This window comes from Lepidochelys kempii, chromosome 1, assembly GCF_965140265.1.
Source record: "Lepidochelys kempii isolate rLepKem1 chromosome 1, rLepKem1.hap2, whole genome shotgun sequence".
NCBI classification, from domain to species: Eukaryota; Metazoa; Chordata; order Testudines; family Cheloniidae; genus Lepidochelys; species Lepidochelys kempii.
The window spans coordinates 115,679,653-115,704,697 of NC_133256.1; the positions used below are offsets into that span (position 1 = coordinate 115,679,653).

At 42.8% G+C, this 25,045-nt stretch overlaps 1 long non-coding RNA gene across 3 annotated transcripts in view; it reads right to left on the reverse strand.

Annotated features, from left to right (window-relative positions):
- Nucleotides 1–11,010, reverse strand: part of LOC140905009 (uncharacterized) — a 154,914-nt gene extending 143,904 nt beyond the window's left edge. For all 3 annotated transcript variants that reach the window (XR_012156708.1, XR_012156710.1, XR_012156709.1), the window contains exon 1: nt 10,639–11,010. This is a non-coding gene — a long non-coding RNA (uncharacterized lncRNA). The remainder of the gene's footprint in view (nt 1–10,638) is intronic.
- Between the last annotated feature and the right edge of the window lie 14,035 nt (nt 11,011–25,045).

Sequence of the window (25,045 nt, forward strand, 5' to 3'; positions counted from 1 at the left end):
GAAGCCCCAAAATGACTGGAGTAAGGCACCAGAAACTCCAGCTGCCAAAAAACATTTCCTCCCCATATACTCAGCAGCAGCAGCAGCAACATATTCTTTCAGAGAGAGAAGAGTAACTGTCTTCAAAAGGAGACTTGTCTTTCAGGTCGGGTGGTCAGTACTGAGTAGGTTTCAGACTTGGTAACTTCCAGCTTATCTGTATGTATATATTATATATCTATCTATCTTACTATACGTTCCATTTTATGCATCCAATGAAGTGAGCTGTAGCTCACGAAAGCTTATGCTCCAATAAATTGGTTAGTCTCTGAGGTGCCACAAGTACTCCTGTTCTTTTAGTACTGAGTAGGTATTTCTGTTCTCCTTGGCTTCCTAGACACATGTAGAGGATGTAGAATAAGGGTCAGTAACGCTGTAACTTTTTCTGTACCTTCTGGAATGTAATTTGGTGAGAAGGAGAAAAGGATGTGTTTGCCCTCGATTGCAAAAAAAACACACTGATCTTCATGTACGTACCAACACACATATGAACAATTTCAGTGCGAAAAGGTCAGAACGCACTGGACGACAGAAGTGCTCATTCAAGATCCATAGAAAACCAAAGGATATGCAAGCATCAATACCAAAGATCAGAATAGGGTTGTTCTCGGTCTTTGTTATTTACTACTGAAATTTTTAGCACTGGTAACAACACTGTACTATAATCTGCTAAACAGTACAATTTTTTTCTTTCAAGGTCAGTTTCAAGAAACCCTTGCGAGATTCAGCTAATTAATTTTTGGCCTCTTTAACTACAGGGTATTTGAAGCCACATGTTATGAATTATTTTCAGTTGAGATATTAAAATCAGATTACAAGAGAAAAGCCTTGTAAATATTTGCCTTCAAATGAGTCTAAGAATAAATATATATTCAGTAATTCATCCATATTTAGCAGATATTAAAGAGACAAAGCATAGCTTTAAATTCACTTATCATTTTGTACAAAGAAGGGGAATATGAAACTTGGCTTGATTAGCTTGTTTCTTCCTATGCTTTGTTATACCTTATTAAAATTTGAACTTTGAAATGGATATTATCAGTCAAATAATGTCAGCAGAAATATTTAATCTGTGGTTAGAGCTTTAGTTAATAGAACTTTTATTTGAAGTATTTTATGTCCAAAGGGAAAAATAATATAAAGAAAGCCCCGAATTGACTTGGAAGGTTGATTTTCCTTCTGTGATTTCATTTAAAATCCCTACATAACTTGCTGCTCAGAAAAACCCTCTGAATCTATCCCAAATTAGATTTATAAGATTATTGTACTTTCATTAGGGGAAATGTTCCATTTTAGCGTGGGAGGTATTTGGGTCTTGATGCTTTGTACAGTTCAAATGGCCCACTGAGTTAAGCAGACAAAGACTATACTGTTGTGTTCAGCTGAGAGAAACTCAAAAGAGCTGGTTCCCCCATCCCCCACTGATAACATTTTAACAATTAAGGAAACCCTGTATCCTCTAGAAATTGAATAGGATTCTGATTCTGACCTTGCCCTTAACAAATCCGTGGAATTAATTAATTTAAGGCAAGTTTTTAGAGTTCTGAGAGATCTTATGCCCAAAATTAAATTCAATATATAATTGGCAACAATATTATTATTATTTTAAAAGAATAAGGATGGATTAGTATAGCCTTCAAAAGGACATCACAAACAAAAATCACTTTTGTGTTTTGGCAACACAAGAGCTGCATTTATGAAAACCCGGGTGACTGTCATTCATAGCATTCCGTTTTGTGGCATAGTAATGCCATTAGAAATCGACTCCAATCCCTGTAAAGTATCTTTTCATCTCCAAAGACAAATGCACCAAATACTGCAGAGTGTACCTGTAAAAAAGATAAGTATGAGAGAGAGAGAAAATCATGAACTCTTGCTGTGCATTGTTGTTTTTCCACTAAAATATACAAGTGGCATCTGTCATTTCTGAATTCGCATGGATAGATTTCCCCTTGATAAGAGCATTTTAAGCCAGCAACTTGAAAGAAAGAAAGAAAGAAAGAAAGAAAGAAAGAAAGAAAGAAAGAAAGAAAGAAAGAAAGAAAGAAAGAAAGAAAGAAAGAAAGAAAGAAAGAAAGAAACTTCTTGAAGGACACAGTTTAATGAGAACCCCAGTTTCTCAGTGTGAGTTTGTAAAGCAGGTAAAATGTAACTGTTGATTTCACAGGGAATCTGATTTCACAAACACTCAATATTTTTTAAAAGGGTTTTAAAAAATTGAATGGCTCCATTCATCAAAGTGCTCCTTAAAGCAATCTTTATGTGTGGGACAACAGAGAGATACTTCACGTAGGCTCAAAAATACTGATGTGCCAGAGCAGCTCAGTTTTTCTATCCATCTGCTTGCCTATGTGTGTGTCTCTCTCACAGATTTTGCATATTTTATATTAAAGAAATTGCAACTCACAACTGTAAAGGCCAAATGGGAAGGTGTAATATGCCACACAGAGATGTTATTTCACTTATTTTCAAGATCTGGAAACCATAATGTAATGTCTAGAACAGAAAATTCACTCCTGGAAGAAAAGATCAAGTCCAGAGTTCAAAGTCCCTAAGTAAGGGTCAAATTCTTTCCTCCTGTTAGCCTCTGTCTTGGTAAATTGGTCAAACTGGATATTGCCTTTGTTATCCCGGATATATGACTGTCAAACCCAAGCATTCACAGATCATGTCAGGCTCTAAAATGAAGGAATTGGCTTAAAACTATATGATTGAAAAAAAAATCATAACTTCTGGATCTATTATAGGTCTCCAGGGTTTTGAGCCTTCAGGGGTCACACAGTTTCAGGCTTTCCTCCATAACCATGAAGGCTAGAAACTCACTTTAAAAAAAAAAAAAAAAAGGAGGTTCTCACATAAGTTCATGGCTCCAGGACCTGGGGTGAGGGGTGAGGTTAAGAAATACACTAAATATTGCAAGGGACTCATGATAAAATCACAAGAGTTGGCAACACAGAAAGGTTTCTCTTGCTGCTTGTACTGTTTTATCAGCTAACCATTAGGTCAAGACACTGAAAATGAATGTTCTCTAATGCCACGGGTAAAAGCATGTCACGTGCTTTCCTGCCTTCAAAATCCATGGAGAGCCCCTTGCAGTAACTCTGAACGTTGGGAACATCCCAGGATAGGAGAGGCCACATGAGCACATGCCATCTATGGTCTGCTTCCCTGGCGGACTTGGAGGATATCCAAGTAGATATTTATTTAGGATGCATTGCTGTTTCAAGCAGCCTTAACTGTCACACCCTACTTAACCTTTTCCCTCAGTGATGGGGTCTTTTTACAGGTGGAGACAAGGAAACCAGTGGGAGCACTGCTTCTGTCAAGGGAGCACTATGCATGTGGTGAGCTCCATGGGAGCAAAGGCTGTGGGTCCTTGGGAATCTCGGGTGTCACTGGGTTTACAGAGCTTGCTCTGCAAGCCAAATAGCAAAAATCAGGAAAGTCAAAAGTTAAGGCTCCTGTAGCGTTAACTCAGCCAAAAAGGCATATGTTTTCTTGTTAGGTTGTAGCTTAATAGGTTACTCATTATGTGTAATGCATTCTATACCCTTCAACATACAGAATACCACAATTTACTTGGCTGCTGGAACATTAACTTTTGCATTTCCTTACTTCTGCTCCTTTAACTGTGCACTATTATTGTTGCATGGAACAAGTTGTCACTTTTTGTAATGCCCTTGGTGTATACAAGAGGGAAGTCGTCATAATGACTGTGCTGTTTGATCAAGACGATGAGAAAAATCACACTGGTGTGGCAATGGATTAATTTTAACTTCAAAAAATATCACAAAGCAGCCATTGTCAGTTAGACTATCAAATTTATCAAAACCGATCCAAGTATAACCCTAGTGACCTAGTGAGGAACTGCAATTTATCATATAATATAATATGCACCATTGTTGCCTTTATTGCAGGAATGCCTTAAAGACCATAAAGAAATTACAGGAAGAGATTTTAAAAGGAGATTTAGGAGCTCAAATCCCACTACATTTCAATGGGACTTGTGTTCCTATAGCCCAAAGGTGCTTTACAAAATCCCCAAAACGATGCTAAAGGAAAGAGTGGCATTATATTCGTATTTATTGAATTTCCTTTCCAACCCTCATTCATTCTACATTCATTTCTTGCTTACACTGCAGTACACAATAAACAACATGGAAAACTGCAAAATAATACACTAGCCTTTTTAAAGATTTTTTTTTAATAAAGAATCCTTTTTATAGCTTCCTCTAATGCATTGCATTCTTGTTAGGATCTAAAAGAAGCAGAGGGCTAAATATTCTGGTGCCATTTGTGTATGTCCTTGTGGGCATGCTCAAGGACATAAGCATCCAAGTAGGACTTTCAAGCTGGGCAGGGGCATCCCAAGGTAGATATTAGACACTTAAAAGTCAGGTGTGGTCAGAACACATCTAATTAATTAGGTGCAGGTGGAAACTGATTCAGAATCCGCTCCCCATTGGCTGAGGAGCATGCAGCACAAGCACAAAAAGGACGTGCTGGAATAGGAACCACTCTGGTTCCCCTTCCTTCCTTTCTTTCTTTCCTTCTGTGACTGAGTCAGTGACAACCAGACAGACTGACTAGCTTCGGGGAGGTGGTGTCAGGAGCTACAGATAGCTCTCAGAGAGTGTTAGGGTGGGAGACATTAGAGGGGTACAAGGGAGAGAGCTGATGGGGTTGAGTGAGGGCTGCAGGATAGGATGGTTTGGTAGGAAGGAAATCAAGTAACAACCCACAATTCATCCTGAGGAGGAAGAGGAGGGGGAGGAGGTCACATACGTATCCCCCCAGAAGGGTATCATCTGCTGCTGTTAGAGAAAATAGGTTAAGTGAATAAACATACACGCGACAATTCTATGTAACGTCAAGTAGAAATGTGTTGTAAGTAATGAGGATAGCTGGGGAACTTAATGGGAATTCCGTGTTGGAAAGTGGAGGAAATAGGAAGGCTGGCCAAGGTGTCATGGCAAATGATGCACAGCCACTACTGCACACCCACGCCTGCGCTTCAGCTTAGCTCTTTGCTGCTGCACAGGCCACAGGTCTGCCTTTTCAGAAAGCCGGCCACAGAGTCAGCCCCAGGGACTATGGTATTGAAAACCCTGCATGTAGGTCTCAAACAGCTCCCCGTAAAGCTCAAAGGGAAAATAGCTCACAACTATTTAGTATACAAACCCCACAACCAATTAAACCCTGCAAATGGTTCTTGAAATGCTTTTTAAACAAAGCCACTTCGCTAGTGAAACTATTCACCTCTTCCACACAGAGCAGTTTGGCCAAAGGAAACAGACCAGCATTTTCTCTTTTGCATATAGTCAACTTCTAGTTACTTCCACATCCCAGCAATGTCCTACAACGTTTGGATGGCAAACACTACCGAGAAATGCTTCACCTCCAAACTCTTGAAAGTGACTTTTTTTGATTGCTTCCAAACACTTCTTTTGGTACAAACTTCTGCAGCTTTTTCTTTCTTAATTAACAAAACCTAAGTTTAAAGGCCTAAAATATGCTGACAGTCTCCCCATGAGGAAGATTAGTTCAGTCTTGGCTTTCACTGCCACCCACCTCCCAGTGGATGGACTTCATATCCTGCTTTGTTGGAGGCATAGCCGAAAGCAAAAATGAAACTCAGACATTTGTACCAGTTGAGGTGCTGGGCTGCCAGTTGCTGTGAATCCAGAAGCTGTGAGTGACACAGCTATTCTTCAAGACACTCCTTACCTTTTGCCCCCTACTGTGGTTGGCACAGCATTAGAAGGCACAACCAAAAGCAGCAATTGTGGCATTTGGGGAGATGAAAATACATGATAGGCTGGGTGGGTGTAAAAAGTTTTATTGGAAAAACTGACTATGAAAGAAGGTTCTATATCAACATAGACTTGGGCGCAGGGATTGTGGGAACAGGTTTTACCCCACATTGTAGCTACAAGGGCTGTCAAGAGATTAAAAAAATTAATCGTGATTAAGTGTGAAATTAATCATGCTGTTAAACAATAATAGAATACCATTTATTTAAATATTTTTGGATGTCTTCGACATTTTCAAATACATTGATTTCAATTACAAGCACTGTGCACTTTATATTCTGTGTTGTAATTGAAATCAATGTCTTTAAAAATGTAGAAAAACATCCAAAATATTTAATAAATTTCAATTGGTATGCCATTGTGTAACCGTGCAATTAATCGCGATTAATGTTTTTTAGTTAATCGTGTGAGTTAACTGTCATTAATCGACAGCCCTAGTAGTTACCATTTCTATCAACCTGTTTTACCTGTGAGACTGACGTGTTATCTTACACGTGCACCTCTTCTGTCACATCATGTTAAGTAAGGTATAATTGTAGTCTATTAGACTGCTAGAACCAAAAGATAGTGCATGACAGCAGCTGTCAGCACGTCACACAGAAAAGCATCAAATGTTGAATTATACTAGTTTCATATCACATTAATGTGGCAACTCTTTATGCCCAGTCGCAAGGGGACAGCCAGTGCTTAATTTGCGCCGGGGCTCAGTTTGTGCCTCTAGCTTGGCAGGTTGTAGCCCCAGCACCTCTGTCCCATGTCAGTTACCGGTACTGGGGTACAGCAGGAGACTCATTCTGGCCACAGAGCACCCTTTCTGCGCTGGGGCTGCAGCCGCTTTGCCCACAAGTTCCAGGGCCACCGCCTCGCCTGCACCCCTGTGCGAGGCCAGCAGCGCGCTAAGCCTGCCCAATGCCCAGTGGCTGTGGCTGTGGCTAAATCGGCACAAGCTGAGCTCCCACATCCTGGGCAGAGAGTCTTCTGGGGCCGGGGACATCACCCCCCAGCAGCGCTTCCGCCAGCGCCCCCTTGCCTTACTGGGGGGGGGGCTCCTGCCAGGAGGCCGCTGCCCCCTGAGGGGCCCAGGAGAGGCAGAGACTCCCCAGTGCTGTCAGTGAGGAAACAGGCGAGCTGCCAGAGAATGGGGAGGTGACCAAGCAGCCAGGGCACAGTGTGGGGCAGGGGAAATGGACACCAGGGCAGGGAAGCTCCAGGAGGCAGCCTGGCGCTGTGGGCATGGCCACGCTGGGGGACGCAGAGCAGGCTCATGGAACAGTCAGAGAGGGGTCCACAACATGCACTCTGGCTGAGAGGCGCTGGCCAGTGCCTAATTTGTGCCGGGCTGAGCTCCAGGACCTCCAAGCTTAGCAGTTCATAGCCCCAGCGCTTCTGGGCTTGCCCCAATGGTTATGAACATAAAAAAATTGCTTGAGATCGACACCTAATTGCTTGAGTCCTGGCACCTCTTTCATTACAAATTAAGCACTGGGGACAGCTTCAGATTTTCTCACTCACAATTAGTAGCACCTTACTTTGCAAATAGTCCCACTGAAATCAATGGCACTGCTCATGTTATAATGTGAGTTTCAGCTAAGGTATCAGAATGTGGCCCTGGATATATTCTTTTATTTATTTACACTTGCCTATAACAGAATTGCAGGCATTCTATTATGAATATATTCCCTTTTTTTTCTACACAGTATGGTCTTTGTCGTGGGGAAACATGAGTCTCTCTCCCAAATCCTTAAACAAAACTAGTTCGTCATCTTATTGCAGCATTGGTACACAGGGGGTGACTAATGTGGACAAAATTTTGAACCCATTAAAAATCAAGAGGAGTTTTGTCATTGACTTCCGTGGGACGCAGACTACACAGGTTTAGTACCCTGCAAATCATCCAGAGAGAGAGAGATTACCAGCTGAACCAAAAGAAAAGAAAATCTAACAAAGCAGGTGTCACGGTAGCCAGCTTCTTCCCATCCAGAGCTGACAGCACTAGGTAGTTTTAATTTTGGCTGGAAGTTTAGACCTCAAATTTGCAGATAGCTCCACAAGTGCAAACCCTTACTCCTGTGCTGGATCCTAGTAAAGCCAACAGACGATGAGAAAAAGTAAGTGTCCATGCTTGTAGAGCTCTTAGCTGGATAGAAGTCTTAATGAACCCAGATCCCCAAAAGTATTTAGTCTCCTTGTAGGTTACTACCAAACACCCTCAGTCTTGTTATTCAGTGTTCTGGCTTAAAGATTGGCTCCATATTCAATAATAGGGTCCCTTCCTGCCAGGATGTGATAGCTGTGTATTGTGATGATGGTCATGTTAGACTATTTCCTTCCCTCCTTTATGATGGGTATAAACAACTGAGATAGTATGAGAAAAAATAATTCATTCTGTAAATTTCTAAGTATAAGATAAAGCAGTATGTGCAAAATACTGCCCCCCCCCCCCCCGGTTTATAAAGTTTAAGTATATTTATAAGAGAAGAAAATCCTTTTGATATACTGGAAAAATATGCGTTATGGATGATAGGGAATATCTGATACTAACCAAAAATGCTCACTAAATCCTCAGCTAAATCTATGTCTAGAAGAAGTCTTGTCAACTAGCACAGACCACAGTCTGAGGTCATCTTTGAGACATCCTTTTGGTGCTTTGTCAGACTCTTGTGGGAATTCACAGTGCTCCTCCTCTAATCGTTCAGGTATCACAGGAAGAAGAGACATAGCTTGAAACCCCAACCTGTTCAGGATGTATCAGTTTTCCCTACTGATCTCTTCCTTCACTTACTGAGTAAAATCTAATTAGCTAGTCTGCGTGGCTTCCAGCTCCAAGCTACACCCTACAGTCAAGCCAGCCAGACACCACCTCAGTGTTGTGTCTAGCTCCAAAGAAAACCAGGGAGTAGCACATAACTCTAGGAATGTCCATTCCTAGGTTGCTGCAGAAGTGATGACCATCCTACCTGCGTGCATATTACTTGGGCTCCAGGGCATCTGCCAGACCCCTGATAGCACATACATATTTATATTTTGTTGCACGTCTCAATATTGTTAATGGCTGAGATTCAGAATAATATTCACCAAGAGTGTTTTTGATGCATTTTGGGGAATAACCACTTTCATTATTGGGCTAGTTCTGTACATAGTTAAATACATTCATACAATAAATTAGTCGGGACTTTTTCCTAATCCTCAAATTTTATTCCAATGCACCAGATAAATGGGGATAGAATTAGGCCCTATATGTGCAAGGTGGGTGAGTCATGGTTCCCATAATAACATTAACGTTTCCTTAGCTTGACTTTCCTCCTTCAAATCCCTCCTCAAGTCCCACATCTTCAATGATTCCTACAAGAAATGGATGAACCAGTGATGGGTAGGTTCAGAGACAGTCAAGGCTAGTTTGGGGGCAGTTGGGGATAGCTTATTTATTCATGAGGAAAACCCTTTAAAATTAATTGGAGCCATCAAACCCTGCACACAGATAGCCTTTTCCCATGTAATGGCATTATTTTCTTCAGTGAAGTTATACCTCACTTACACTGGTGTACCTGAGAGATCTCTGTGGGCCAGGTTCAAAGAATTATGCCCTAAATAACAGTATCTATGCTGTGCTGTAACAGTGGCTTTTTGCCACTAAACCAAATAGTCATTTCACCTTGTCCAGGAAAAAAGCAGATCTACTGCCAAAATCCCCGTCTAGCAATCAGAAATAAAGGACAACAATAGTCCCTAAATTACACTTCATTAGCCAAATATGGATAGTTTGGTTCTTCTAATGGTTTATAATGTTCTTATGAAGATTTTATTGCTTCCACTCCATCCTCCACATTTCAATGCCCTCGTCACAAATGTCTTCAAATAATATCATGCGCAGGCTAAACAGCAGACATCCCCCCTATGAAAGAAAACCCAATGGCAGCAATCACAGCAACCCCTCTTCAGTTTGGGAAGTGTCTGCATTGTATAGTGTACAAATTTAGTACAGTCTTATGACTCTGTATGCAGACAAGGCAGAACCTCTAAGCCAGGCTATTGCACATTATTTCTTGTACTGAAACACCGAGAGTTGTTTCAGAGTAACAGCCGTGTTAGTCTGTATTCGCAAAAAGAAAAGGAGTACTTGTGGCACCTTAGAGACTAACCAATTTATTTGAGCATAAGCTTTCGTGAGCTACAGCTCGACACTAACTAGCTGCGGTAGCATCCCCAAAGCCCATGTACTGAAACAAGTTATTCTGATAATGCAGGGCACAAAAAAAAGAATATGCCAGTCTGGAAAATTGGTGTTTCCTCTCTTGCACTCCTTCCCTTCCTCCCTCTAGCTTTCCATCCTGTGTCATCCTACAAGTGCATGTTGTTGTCTAGGACCATTATTCAAAGCTTTCTGCTGCAGTAACAGGACTTGTGAAGCAAGTAATGGCAGGAGTCCCCAAAGGAGGCTATGGCAAGGCCAGATTAGGAGGCTCAGGCCCAGATCCTCTATGGTATTTAGAAGATCAATGCTTTTTGTCTGTTCAGTTTTACTTCAAAGGTTAACATTTAACCGAAATGGCACAAACTTGGCCTGGGTCTCTGGCTCCGTTCCTTTCATGCAAGATCATAGGCAGTAAGCTCCAATAAACACACAAGCAAAATCTGTAAACCACACAGGTAACTCTTGTGTTTCCCCAGAGCCTCCTGCTCTGGTTTCTAATCAGCTCAATGCCCCAGCATCTCTTTGCTTCCAGAGAATAACCTAGTCTAAATTGACTCAACTGCACCCACTACGTTCCCAGCTGTGCATTCTTACCTGAGCTGCCTCTGCCTGAATTCTGGCAGGAAATTAACCTCCCAGCTCCAGGTTGCCGGATGACTTTGTGGGGCTTCCTTCTATGGCACCTCTGGGGTGGAGTGCTGCAAGGTTGCATGGTTCACCCTGGAGTATCAAATGACCTGAATACCCAATCACAATGATGCTGTATAGTCTATCCACCGGTATCCATACCCCCTTGGCACATCGCACGGTGAACAAGGGCCTGTGGAAAGATATACTGTCCCAATCAAATGATTCCTTCCACAGCTACTGTGCAGTGGATATGTACAGCTTTTCCCAGTACTCTGATCAGCTGCCATCGTGCAATGTGCATGTATTGCAGTTCTACACTAGTAGTTGCAGAGTGTCTGTCTGTGCACTCTGACCAGGAGCAACTGCTTGCTCAGTGTGTACTTATTAATTTACTAACAGCAAATGACCAACTGGCGACTGGATTCTTTTTGTATCACATGCAGCTGAACTCTGATGACCCAAGCCCTCCCACGCTGTGTAAAGCAGCAGCATTGGTTTCTTGGACTTTTCTACTGAATATAGAATATGACTTACTCCTTTCCTCTAAAAAAAAGGAGTACTTGTGGCACCTTGGAGACTAACCAATTTATTTGAGCATGAGCTTCCGTGAGCTACAGCTCACTTCATCGGATGCTTATGCTCAAATAAATTTTGTTAGTCTCTAAGGTGCCACAAGTCCTCCTTTTCTTTTTGCGGATGCAGACTAACACGGCAGAAATCACCTACTACAGGAGAGGCCCAACAAGGAAAATAACAGAAAACCACTACCCATCACGTACAGCCCCCAGCTAAAACCTCTCCAGGACATTATCAATGATCTACAACCTATCCTGGAAAATGATCCCTCACTCTCACAGACCTGGGGAGACAGGCCAGTCCTCGCTTATAAACAGCCCCCCAACCTGAAGCAAATACTCACCAGCAACTGCACACCACACCACAGAAACACTAACCCAGGAACCAATCCCTGTAGCAAACCTCGTTGCCTACTCCGTCCCCATATCTACTCTAGCAACACCATCAGAGGACCCAACCACATCAGCCCACCATCGGGGGCTCATTCACCTGCACGTCTACCAATGTGATATATGCCATCATGTGCCAGCAATGCCCCTCTGCTACGTACATTGGCCAGACCGGACAGTCCCTACGTAAAAGAATAAATGGACACAAATTGGATATCAGGAATAGTAACATACAAAAGCCAGTAGGAGAACACTTCAATCTCCCTGGACATTCTATAACAGATTTAAAAGTAGCCATCCTTCCACAAAAAAACTTCAGAAACAGACTTCAAAGAGAAACAGCTGAACTAAAATTCATTTTCAAATTTAACACCATTAATTTGGGCTTGAATAGGGACTTGGAGTGGCTGGCTCATTACAAAATCAGCTTTGCCTTTCCTGGAATTGACACCTCCTAATCTGTTATTGGGAGTGGACCACATCCACCCTGATCGAATTAGCCCTGTCAGCACTGGTTCTCCACTTGTGAGGCAACTCCCTTCTCTTCATATGTCATTATATAATGCCTGCATCTGTAATTTTCACTCCATTCATCTGAAGAAATGTTTTTTTACCCATGAAAACTTATGCCCAAATAAATCTGTTAGTCTTTAAGGTGCCACCGGCCTCCTTGTTGTTTTTGTGGATACAGACTAACACAGCTACCCTCTGATACTTCCCTGAGGCTGAATCTCTAAAGCAATCTTTACATAAGTTCTTTAAAGCAAGATACCACTCAGATTTGCCAGTTGACACATTCAGCCAAAGTGTGCTCTCAGTTCTGCTAACGTCCATGGGATTGATCTTAGCCCTTTACTTCCCGTTCCCTGTACTAGAGCAGCTTATGAGCTCACTAGAAAGCATGAGGGAAATGACGTAGGCTTGTGTAATGCTTGATGTGGATTCCAACTACATTTGAGCTCACTATAGAAGAGCTTCACAATTCAATTAGAATAGCTCACATCCAGCAATTACAAGATAAACAGAAAATTACCATTTAGAGATGCATTTCTCCTAACACTAGCTCCAGGAGGGGTGTAACAGAGATCAATTACAGTACCAGAAAACTGCACGTGAAACGACTGAATTTCTTAATATATTTTCTTTACCTTCACGTACCCTCCTCCATGTGCACAGAGGAGCCTGGATAAAATGGAACCCCTATGGCTTCTCTGCACGGGCAGGATTCTGGAAGCCTGTGCGGGGGCCCACATATCCTGGAATGGTACACAACTCTATCGGGACTCTTTGTGCCACAGTGCACAGATGAGATGTAGTTGGGGGGTGGGTTGGCGAGTCAATCTGCCAAACATCACCTACATGCATGGACCCTACATTTAAAAATAGCTGTGTTCCTTCCTGACTAAGGGAGGGTGCAAGATATATGCCAGATTTATTGTCTGCTTGGCATATTTGAGTCTTTCTCGGCATATCATAGGAAGTAATATGGCCTCCCTTCCTCCCTAATTGGAGCTACTGATTGCTGGCCCTCTTTTTGCCTGGATGATGGCAGCAGAGCTGATGGGCCTCCTCCTTGTCAACAGCCTTCCCAGCATTGTAGCAGCAGGTCACTGTCAAGGCTTGTGACCATATATACAGCCCTCTGCCATGTGCAGAGATGGCTCCACAGGGCAGTTTTCTTGGGGTGCTGATTTTCCCTCCCCATCACTTTGCTAGGTGTTCTCACTGAAGGCACATTGCTACATGTTCTGGGCCTGAAACACATGCAAAATATTTCCAGACAAGTGTCCTTTCTGTTCCTCAAACATCCCCCCTCCTTAGCTCCTGTTTTCCCCCTCTTCTCCCTACTGCTGCTCTCCCTGATATTGTTTGAGAGAGCCAATGATTTAAAACTCTCCCCTTGCCTCCTAACATCCTCACAGCTGAGCACACAAAGCCAGTATATGGAAGGGAGAGTGTACCAGCACTGCTGACAAAGGGGCCCATAACCATGGGTGAGTTCTGGTATTTGCACAAATTAAAACTCCTCCTCCAAACATAGGTGCCAACAAAAACTGGCCATCCAAATGTTTGTGCAAAGGGAATAAAAAGGGCAGAAACGTGACCAGATGGAATCACTAGCCAGCTTTAGCAAACACGCTTGCTAATTAATTTTTCCATTGTTTGCCCAGCTTTGTATGTAACTGAGACCAGAACTGGTTTATCAGTAATTACCAAAAATTCTGAAATTTTACCTGTCAGCATACTGTGTTACTACCCAGTGTACTGATCTGTGAACTGTGTATCTCTTAGTCATTTATCAGAAATATTTTAAAACTCAGCACTCGTATTTACTGTTGTTGTCTTTGTAAAAGGGGGTGAAAATTACTTATGTATCAGATCTCATTATGAAAGTTTTTCAAATCTAATGGCCTGTTATCTTCATGGCTCTGTCAGTGTACTCTCTGGCTGCAGTTAGGGCTCATAATCTGTGGTTTGGAAATCAGTTCACTAGAACTCGAAACACATTTCCCCATTCCACAGTGACACCTGCTGGGAAGAACTGAGCTGATCAGAGACAGGATCCCCTGCTGCTTAGCTTGGCAAGGGGCTGTGGAGTGCAAAATGAAGAGTCTATGGCAATCAGGCAGATTGATTCTCCTCCTTTTCTTCCAGATTTAGCTCTTCTCTTATCACAAGGAAAACGGATCTATGCCAGCATGATTAATACCCAGAAACTCTTTGCACAACTCCACAGTCCTGAGAAACAGCGCTAGTTTTTCAACCAGAGACCTGAAGGAGAAAAAAGAGTCTAATAGATCAGATGGATTGTTCAAACTCATGAGCCAAATTCATCCCAGGTGTCAATGTGATTAAAGCAGGGATGAATTTGCCCCACTGTGCCCAAACTCATGACATTGTGTTTTGTGTTATGTCCCCTTCTCCTTATGTGCCTTTAGCCACTGCTCTTATTCAGTCTTTGGCTCCCTGATACCAGCATGTCTGGCCCTGGAAATGTTTTCTGCATAAAGGACTGCAATAGTATAATGTACATAATGACAAGGGAAATTGAAAAATCCCCCCATAACTGAGGGAAATGATAACTTTAGAAGAAAAGTGCCAAAATGTTATAGAAATAAATGACAAACACCAGAACATTAGGCAGGATAGTGAGCTATGTAATGTATCTTTAACAGTGTGGAGTTCATACAATGTCATATCTAGAAAAAATTTGGAAAAATTGAGGGATTATGAAGAGGAGAGAATTTCTAAAATTAGAAGCCTCTTATTAGAGCTTTAACTCCCCCTGTTGCTGGGAATATTCTTCTCGGCTGAAGGACAGAAATCCCTTTTGATTGCTGTGAAAGATCTTTGTGCTGTACGCGATCTAGGAAATGTTCAGTTCCTTTAATTGGTAGTTTGGCTTTTTGCTGCTCCTCCTCATTTTAGCTTTTCAGTGATCCCAAAACAGCTTAACTATAGCAGGGTAGTTTCCAAACCCCTCCAGTATATTTCCTTTTTCTCTTCAGAGCAGTACCAGCTTCCATGCCATGTCCCTTGTTTGACCTGGATGCTTCCTGCTGTTTGTTTTGGTTCCAGTGCCAGCCTGAAGGTGCTAGAAACTGGACCACAGGCCATTCGATGAACAATGGGAGCCTTTATACCAAGAAAGTCTTAAAACGTTCCACAGTGGTGGCTCTTGGGGCCCATATTCTTTAATCCTCCAACTTCTGATGGCTCCAATGAGATTTCACCAACTGGGAGAAATCTCAACCAAAGATAAGGACATTTGAAAAGAAAATAGAGCATATTTTAATCAAAAAAAGCTCTAGCTTTCTTTTTCTTGTTAAGTAGCTCATCAGTGAGATTTTGTCACAGACCTATTAGGATTTTCAGCAAAAAGCTTCTTTTACAGATGAAATGATGCCCTCTGGTGACAGATAGCAGCATTGCAGCACACATTTTTATTCCTTTTTTGAGCCCTGATAGAAAAAACAACACACGTCTTTCTTTCTCTCCAAACTAAGGCAGCTGAATTTGGATTTCACTGTAAATCAGGCTAAATTGCATTTCCCTCTTTGCTTCTATTCCATAGACCAATTATGTGCTCATTTCCCTATACATTTGCAAAAACCCTACTACTTCTGCTTTATCACGGACTGCATTTTGGTTCGTCATAAAACTAGCTTCAAGAGAATTGGTCTCAAATACTCCACCTCTCTACAGAGAAATTTCTGCCTCCATTTAATGAGTCAGAGTAGTGTCTCACTGACAGTTGCACATATAGACTGACAATATTTCTATCTTGCTTACAGAGTGTGATATATTTTATATAGATTTCTCATGTATGTTATACATATCAAATATGAGTGTAGATGTATGAAATAGATACTGTAGTTCATCTTACACAAATAAAGTCGCATGTGTGTAGATTTATACATAGGACAGAAAGTTTAGTTTCCAAAGCCTCATGTTCTAAGGATCAAAAGTTCAGGAATTCATGTGGTATAAGTGCTCCTTGTAGATTTTAACTATATCTCTCAAATTGCTTGCCAGTAATATCTTGGTGCAGAGACTTTTAGGATGAAAAAGTCAGCATGGGTTAAATCCTCTTGTTAAATCGCCGCCTTATTTTTCCTTCACTGCTCTGTTTGACACACCCTTGTGTGCAGCTGTTTGGATGATAAACGTAATATCTCTATGCACTCGGTACTACACTAGTAACAGAGCCAATGAACCTGCAACATGACTGGTCAGAGAGCATGTGTTCAAAAGACATATATGCCAGGATCTGGAGAATTCGTGTTTTATCTGTGGCTCCTGTTTGGTTTAACTCATGAACTAAATTCCCCCTCTTTCTGAATGTATGCAACTCCCTGTAAAATTAATGATTACACTCTAATAACTTTAGTGTGGGTTATAAATCCAGAGCAAGAAGAGAATATATACCATACTCCCCGAAGCACTAAATGATGAGTAGTGAATGGCTGTAACTGGGGGCAGAATTATCTTACTTGGTGGCTGTCCCACTAATCTGATAGCCTCAATTCCAAGGCAGATTTTCATTTAGCTGACGTAACAGAGGTCTATAGTTCTTGAGTTCAGGTGCTCAAGCAGCAGTAATATGCGCTGTCTAGCTGATGGCCATAATGTATGTGTTGGTACATGGGCATGGACTTGTAACACTGTTTTCTAACAAACTTAGGGGTTGCATAAATGTCATGGAACTACTTTGTTTTTCGCTGTGTGGTTAATTTATGGGGATGCTGATTTTCTTATGCTTTGTGTCATGCATTTTGGGACAAAAGGGGTGTATCTTTTTTGCTCCACTTGTTAGCAGTGGGCCACAGAGCAAATAGTCTAAAGCTCTTTGGATCAAGTCAGGCAAGTTAACTTGAATGGGTTTTACTGAAAGAAAAATGTATTATGTATTATTTGTATTACTGTAGCAGCTAGAAGCCCTGAACATGGACAAGAATCCCTTTGTGCTAGGACCTTTACAAACACAGAACAAAAAGACAGCCCCTGATGCAAGAAGCTTACAATCTATGTATTAGACAAAAGATGAGATGGATACAGATACACAGGGAGCAAGGAAACAATGAGACACTATTGGCTGGCCTGATAGGCAGCAGACTCAGTACACCAGCAACCTAACCATTCTCAAAAACTTGTCCCATTGTGTTTAATTTGAGAATGGAGGCCAAAACTAACAGGGAAGTACTATCTTTAAGACCAGCATCCATGTGCAAAGCCAGCTCTGGAGGAAAAAAGATGAGTTTAAACATAGATGAAAGTGGTGTAAGAGATCTGAAAAGTGTCATTCTACCATGCAACAGTTTCAGCATGGTTCTCCAAAGATACCACTCTGGATGTGCCTGTATTGCATATCAATTACATTTGCTTATTAACTCTTAAGTTGCTTAATCAGTGTATAACATAAGGACTTGTCTACACTTGAAACGCTGTAGCACTTAAGTGTAGACAATCACTTTAGTCTGGTGATAGGAGGGGTTCTCCCATTGCTACAGTTAATCCACATCCCCAAGGGGTGGTAGGTAGGTCAACAGAAGAATTCTTCCATTGACCTAGCGCTGTTCACACCAGGGGTGAGGTCAGCTGAACTACCTCGCTCAGGAGTGTGGATTTTTCACACCTCTGAGCAACATAGCTGTATCGACTTAACTTTTGAGTGTAGACCTAGTCTAAAAAAATGAGAAAAAAGACTTTCTGGCATAACTGATTCTTCAAGTTTGTTTGTCAGATCCTCTATCTTGCTATATGTTTCTCAAAAAAAAAAAACTATTAAGAAGTTGAAATATGTGTAGCAATACTTATTTTGTTTTCAGGCACTTTTCTGTTCAAAAGAAGCCAGACACAACTTTTGCATAATAACTAAGAAATATTCTAATAAAGCCAGATTGTGAACCACTTACTCACAATAGTAAGTAGTTACCCAAATAGTCTAATTGATTTTTCTGGGACTACACGGTTGAGTAATTGCTTAATATGTTGAGTAAGGGGTTCACAGTCTGGCCCTTATGAATTTAGAGCCTGTTTCTGCTACCCTTACTCATACTGAGTAAGACTTAGCAAGTAGCCCCATTGGTTTCAATGGGATTATTCATAGAATAAGGTACCACCCAATGTGATTAAGACTGGCGAAATCTGGCAAGCAAGAGTACATCGAGTCAAGTTTTCTTTCTGTGACAGTGGCCAGAGCCAGGTGCTTCAGATGAAGTGTGAAAATTATGAAATAATCTATTGGAATTTCTTTCTCTGAATCATGAGGGTTTATAGCCCTTCTGAAAAAAAAAGAAAAAAAAAGATTCTATCTAATGTAACTGTTGATGAACATATCCTTACAAATATCTCATCCTTTTTTGAATGTCACCATGCTCTTGGCCCTAACAATATCTAGTGATAAGGAATTCCACTGGCTGTGTTGTGATTAAATACATTTATTTTATTCAAAGGTGGAACTAGAATAACAGGTCTCTGCTCTACAACTTATGTTACTTGTTATTTCTCTCTCTGCATCTGATCCATTAGAGGGAGAGACTGAATCCCACAACGCCAATCCTTGCCGCACCTCAGCCATAACTGTTTATTTCTCCAGTGGTCTTAGCTTCTCTTGGAAAACTCTGTAGCACTGAACTGTTTAACCACAGTCAGTGTTTCTAAGCTGCCTTTCTGCCTAGACACGATGGCTGAGATTCTGTGCTGTGTGTCTTAGATGTGCGAGTAGCATAGAACTCGCAGCACAGGAGGACAGGGGCTACGTTGGCTTTAAGCCACCTTTACCCACTCCTGCGCAAAGGAGCCCTCAGAAGGCCTTACATGGTTGTCTTCCAGGGTGCCTGCACAGGGAGAATTTTCCTATAGTTGGAACTGGAACTTTTAGGGCCAAATTTATGCTGCTCTGACTCTCATATGTGGCATAAAGAGCCACAGTAGGAGTGAGGATCTCACCTAAGCAACTTAAGGTAAACTTTATCATTTGTTCAGGAATATTCCAGAAAAAGGACATTGCTGAAACCACCCAGTGGTTGTTCCAAACCACCCATGGCCAAAGCCTTACAACCTGCAAAGATTTCCGAGTTAACTGCTCTCCTTTTCATGACTATTGCTTGCCTCACATTTAAAAAAAAAAAAGAAAAAAGGAGAACTGCATCCAAAAATATAGTGTCCTTACCAATACCTACCATTCCTCTGATGCTTCAGCATACAACATTACCACATATTTTCTGAGATAGGTTAAATGTAACTTGATCACCCAAACTCCTCAGTTCAATTTATTCATTGGGGTTAACAGCTGCATAAAGCCAAGATTGGTCACTTTACTCCACATAGAAAATCCTCCTATCCTCCGCGAATAAAACCTCCAAATCCCCTTCTGTACGAAGTGCTTATTGGTTAATCCTTTTGGGGAGTTGCTTGTCTTGACTTTGTTGAATGTTTTGTAAAATTCAAGATCAGACTCATTTTATTAAGAGCAGGATTCAAATCTATTTCCCATTTAAGCATCCTTGCCCTCTACTGCTACAAAAACCAGGTCTCGGACTTAATTTGGGAAGACAAAAAGGGTCCTTTTCAAGAAGCAACCATCAAAGATCAATGACCATCAAAACCCTTTACTTAGGAGAAAAAAAGAAAAAGGCCAAGTTTCAAGATAACATAGACACTGAGTCAGATTGGAGTGCCTGAAGCTGGTTCATTTTTTTAAGTCATTCACAAATACTATATCTGTCCTTGACAGGTCATTTCATTCTATTTAGCACTTTTTATTCTCTGTGGTTTATAAGCTCTTAAGCAAATGTAAGAGGGAGGAAAAGCTAATGTATCTGATAATACAGTATATCAGACTGACAACCCAACTGAATTTCCCCTGTGGTGCTAGCACAACACTGTTCTAAAAAGTAATAATGCAAAAAAAAAAAAGAAAGAAAGAAAACAAAAAAAAGGATCACAGAGATCATGCCATCACATTTAATTTTAGAGAACAAAACCCAAAGCTGATTTCTGTTTAGATCAGTTGTATACCAGTTGGAACATGGGTTCCTAGCATTGCAACAAAGCAATATGATATGAACTTTAAATAGCTGCCAAATAAGCATGTGGTGGCTGGCAGCATTAAACGTGTTGCAGTGAGACTGATCTGTTTCAAAGTAAAGCCGCATAACAGAGGATAAGTCAATTTGAGAGGAAACATTTTTCATTCTGTTTCTGGGTTTCTGTCTTATTTACTTTTGTTTCCATCTTAAAGGGACACTAATTCAGAGATTTTTCTTGCCCAGTCTGATGTCTCAATCCTACCTAAGTTATTTTAGAGGGAAATGTCCTTGTGTGGTCCCCTCCCTGCTTTACTGATGATGCCCATGCCATCCTTCTCTGCTTTCCTTCAGGGCATTGTATGGGAAAGAATAGTTTGCTGTATGTAGAAGTGACATCACAGAGACCATCCCTTTCTATTTATCCAGTTTTACATCACAGCCTATTCTGCAAGTCACCTGTAGCGGGTTTCACTTAGGAGCCAGCAGACCTAGTAGTCAGGCCACAGCCAAACAGTCTCTCCAAACCTTGAGGCTGCTCTCCTGGGAAGTCCAGTGGCCCAGCAGCCAAGCCACAGTTCCTCGGCCCCCTCCCCTTTCCCGAGTCCGGAGGATCTCTCAGGAGGTTGGGGGGAAGGGTGAAGGATAGGGGAATCCGAGTCCCACTCTCCAGCAGGTCCTGGCCCAGGGCCCAAAGAGAGAGAGGCACGGGGTGACTCAGTCCCTTCTGACTGCCAGTCATCAGCAGCCTCCCCTAGGGAGCTTCCTACTTTCCATTTCTCCTTCAGTTTGGGTGTGACCCCAGCCTTCTGCCTACACACTCAGGGTACTCCAGAGCTTCAGCTGGAGGTGGAGGGTGGGGATGGTTCCCAGCTCAGCCTCAGAATTCAGTTGTCCCTCCATAGTCAGGGGGAAGCGAGATCCGGGCCAAGTCTTACTCACAGTCCCAGTCCTTCCCCTGCAGCTTGCTCTGCCTCAGCCTTCTTGCAGCCAGTCTCTCTTCCACACTCCCTCTTGCCAGACTGCAAGAACTCCCTTTTAAGCAGATCCTCCACAGGGAGCATGCCTGACAGCTGCTGAGGGGCAAGGCCTTCTTGGCCCAGTACTGTTCCACCACTCCTTTTACCTTAGTGCAGGGTCTGTAAACCCCATCACTCACCTAACCCCACACACTGAGCATCACAAGATCAGTCTGTGCAGACAGGTCTCCTCTATCCTGAGAAAAGAAGTCTGTGTTCTTGTGGTCACATCCCACTTAGAGCAGGACCTCAAACTTCTATGGCTGTAGTGAGCGTTACAGCACATAATCCACAGGTTATGGTTTTTCACAATGTCCAGCCACAGGAGGGGTGCATGAGCTGTCATGAGATGGAGTGGCTGTTCCCACAAGTAATAGAAGAGCGTTTCAGTGGTCCATTTTAGTGCTAAGGCCTGCTTCTCTATCACTAAGTATGCCATTTCCCAGGGGAACAATTTCTGACTAAGGTAAACGATTTGTTGTTCTTCTCTCTCCACTTCTTGGGACAACATAGCCCCCAGGCTAATGTTGGAGGCATCCATTTGCAGGATGAAAGGTTTTGAAAAATCAAGATGGAACAGAACAGGCTCCCAAGTCTGTTGATCTTTTAATTTCTTGAAGGCTATGGCACAGTCCTAAGACCACCGCTCCATCTTGGGGGCTATGTCTTTCACTAGGTCCATCAGTGGGGCTGCAATCATGGCAAAATCTAGGATAAACCACTTATAATAACCCAGCAGTCCAGGAATTGTTGTACCTGACTCTTTGTGGTGGGTTTCAGGCATTCTGGCTAGGCCGGGACCTTTCCTACCAAAGGGTGCAGGCATCAGCTCCCCATTATATACCCCAGGTACGTCACCTCTCAATTAACTGGGTGGCACTTGGTGGGGTTAGCTGTAAGTCCAGCACTTCTGAGTGCCTACAAGACCACTGCAACATGTTTTAAATGCTCATTCCAGGACTTGCTATAGATGGTGATGTCATCTATGTATGCAGTTGCATACTGATCATGAGGCCAAATCACCTTGTCCATCAGCCTTTGGAACGTGGCACCATGCCATGTAGGCCCAATGGCATAATCTTTAATTGGTACAGGCCAAACATGTAGAAGATCATCTTTTCTCAGGACTCCAGGGTCAAAGGAATCTACCAGTAAACGCTGATTATGTCAAGGATGAGGATATATCTGATGGCTCTTAACTTTTCTAACAATTTGTCAACCCTCGGCATCAGGTAGGTGTCAAGTTTGGACACACTGACCTTCCAGAAGTCTATGCAGAATCTGGTCAACCCCTCCTGTTCAGATATCAACACTATAGGGCTTCGCCACTTGCTATGTGACTCTGCGACCACCCTAAGGTCTAATGTAGCTTGCAGTTCCTTCTGTACCACTTCCCACGTGTGCCTCGGCAATGGCTAAAAATTCTCTCTTACATTTTTCCCTGTTTCAGTCTCTATGTGATGAAACGCTAGGTGAGTCTGTCCTGGAACTGTGGCAAAGACTAACAAGAAGAACTGAGTGAGGTTTTGAATCTGCTGCTTATGCTCCATATGCAGATCTTCTCCCACTGGGACTTGGGTGGAGCTGCAGGAGTCTGGGGCCCGAGTTCCAATTTTGGGGGAAACGGCACTACCAGGAGCCTTTAGCAGGTTGACATGGTACACGTTAGTGTCTTTCCTCTTGTACGGTTGACAAATCTCACAGTTTACTGCCCCCGTTCATCTCATCACTTCAAAGGGGCCTTATCATCTAGCCAACAGTTTGGATTTTGAGGTGGAAAGGAGTAACACCCAGTCCCCCAATTGGAACTCCTGGACATGGGTTCCCTTGTTGTATGCTTGTGCTTGCCCCTGTTGTGCTTTGGTTAGATTTTCTCTTGCAGACTCTTCTAAGGACATTAACATCTCTCTCGGTCATAGAACATACTGTACCAAGTTCATGGCATGGAACTTCAATCCTCCCACATCTCCCAAAGGAGGTCTAGTATTCTCCTTGGCAGTCTCCCATACAGTAATTTGAATGGGGAGAACCCTGTTGACTCTTGAGGGATTTGGCAGATGGTGAACAGGAGTAGCAGAAATAATTGGTCCCAGTGGAGAGGCTCCAAGACTACAAACTTCCGCAGTATACTTTTCAAAGTCTTATTTAATCTCTCTACCAGCCCATCGGAGTGGGGGTTGTGCTCTTAAAGATTTTATCTTGACCAGGCTATACAGTTCCCTCATAAATTGGTACATAAAGTTGGTGCCTTGATCTGTGATTATTTCCTGAGGGATAATCATCTGGATGAACACTTTCATGAGCTCTGGAGCAATGGCTGTCGCTTTCGTGGAGCAGAGTGGAATTGCCTCAGGATACCATGTGGTATTATCTAATATGACTAGTATGTGCTGGAAGCTGGCTGCACTCTTTTCCAATGGGCTCACCAGGTCCATGTCAATCCTCTCAAATGGAGTCCCTACCACAGGTATGTATATCAGCAAGCCCCAGGGAATCACACTGGCATTCCAGGCAGGAGGCACACTACTCTTGTACCTCATGTCCAGCCAACAGAAATAAAACTTCACTCAGTAGAGAGTTTTCTCCTGAGCAACATGTCCCCCACAGGGTATGTCATGTGCCAGGCCTAGTATTTCCTGTAGGTACTTAATTGAGACAAGCGAGTGCATTCTAATCTCCCTCATCTGATGGTCCTTCACTGTTCTATTTTCTCTCCAGCTTGCTCAAAGTATGGCCATTGTTTCAGGAATCAAGGTTCAGCCACCTCACCATTCACCCCGACAAGTAGTTCATAGGCTTGTCCCAATGTTGAGTTGTTTCTTTGTTCTTCAACTAAATCCACATTGTCCAAAAATATTTCAGTCAGCGCCAGCTCACTTAATTTCTCCTATCATTTATCCCCTTGGGGGAAAGTCTGTCCCGCCCAGCTGAGGCATCGTCCACAGGGGCCAGTGTTCCTTCTCCCGGGGGGTCTTCCTTCCTGCCTTCACCTGCTAAGGCTTGAAGCTCTGCCATTTCCCTTTCTCCAGTGTTGCTGTTGGTCCCTCACAGGGCCTCCCCATTCTCAGACCTCATCAGATCTCTAAAAGCCCTCTAATCTCACCCAGTTATCACCAGATATGCCAGGTTCAGGGCTGTCCCCACACAGATCTCCTCATTGTGATTCTGCATCCTCAGCTGTACATTCTTCGTGGGGTAAGGATGCATATCTCCATGAATGCACTGCGAAGAGACAGTCCCTGTGGGAACTGTTTCAGGCCACTCCAGATTCTCTCTTACCAGACTCTGGCAGCAACTCGAGTCAGTCAATCCTCGCACTTCCATGCCATTGACCTGTATGGGCTCTAACAGTTTTCCCGTCCCCCTTTTATGGGCCTTAATTCAGCCAACCACACTTGGCTGTAGAGGCGGTCCACGTATGGGCAGGCACAGCAAAAGTGTTCTGGCTCCCCACACATGAAACAAGCCCCTGTCCCCAAGGAGGGCCCCATCTTGTCTCCTGACACTTTTATGGAGGGGCTGGCTCCCAGGTCCCTCACCTGTCTTATGTCCTGGTTCTGGTAGAGGAAGCGTGTCCCAACCTTCTACTCTTGATCTGCCCCCCACCCTTGCTGGGCCCAGGTAGCCCTGTTCTTCTGGGCCACACCCCCACTCTCCCTTTCTGTCGCCTGGGTCAGTTGAGGTGGGACTGGACCAACCCGAGGGGTTCCACCCTGGGCCTTGTGGAGAAATGGTAATCCTTCACCAAGGTAATCCTTGGAGAGGGTTTCAGGATGTTGGCACATCACCCATTCCCATCCTCCAGCCAGGAGAATCTGTGTGAACTGTTCTAGGACAATTCTTTTGGCTATTTTCA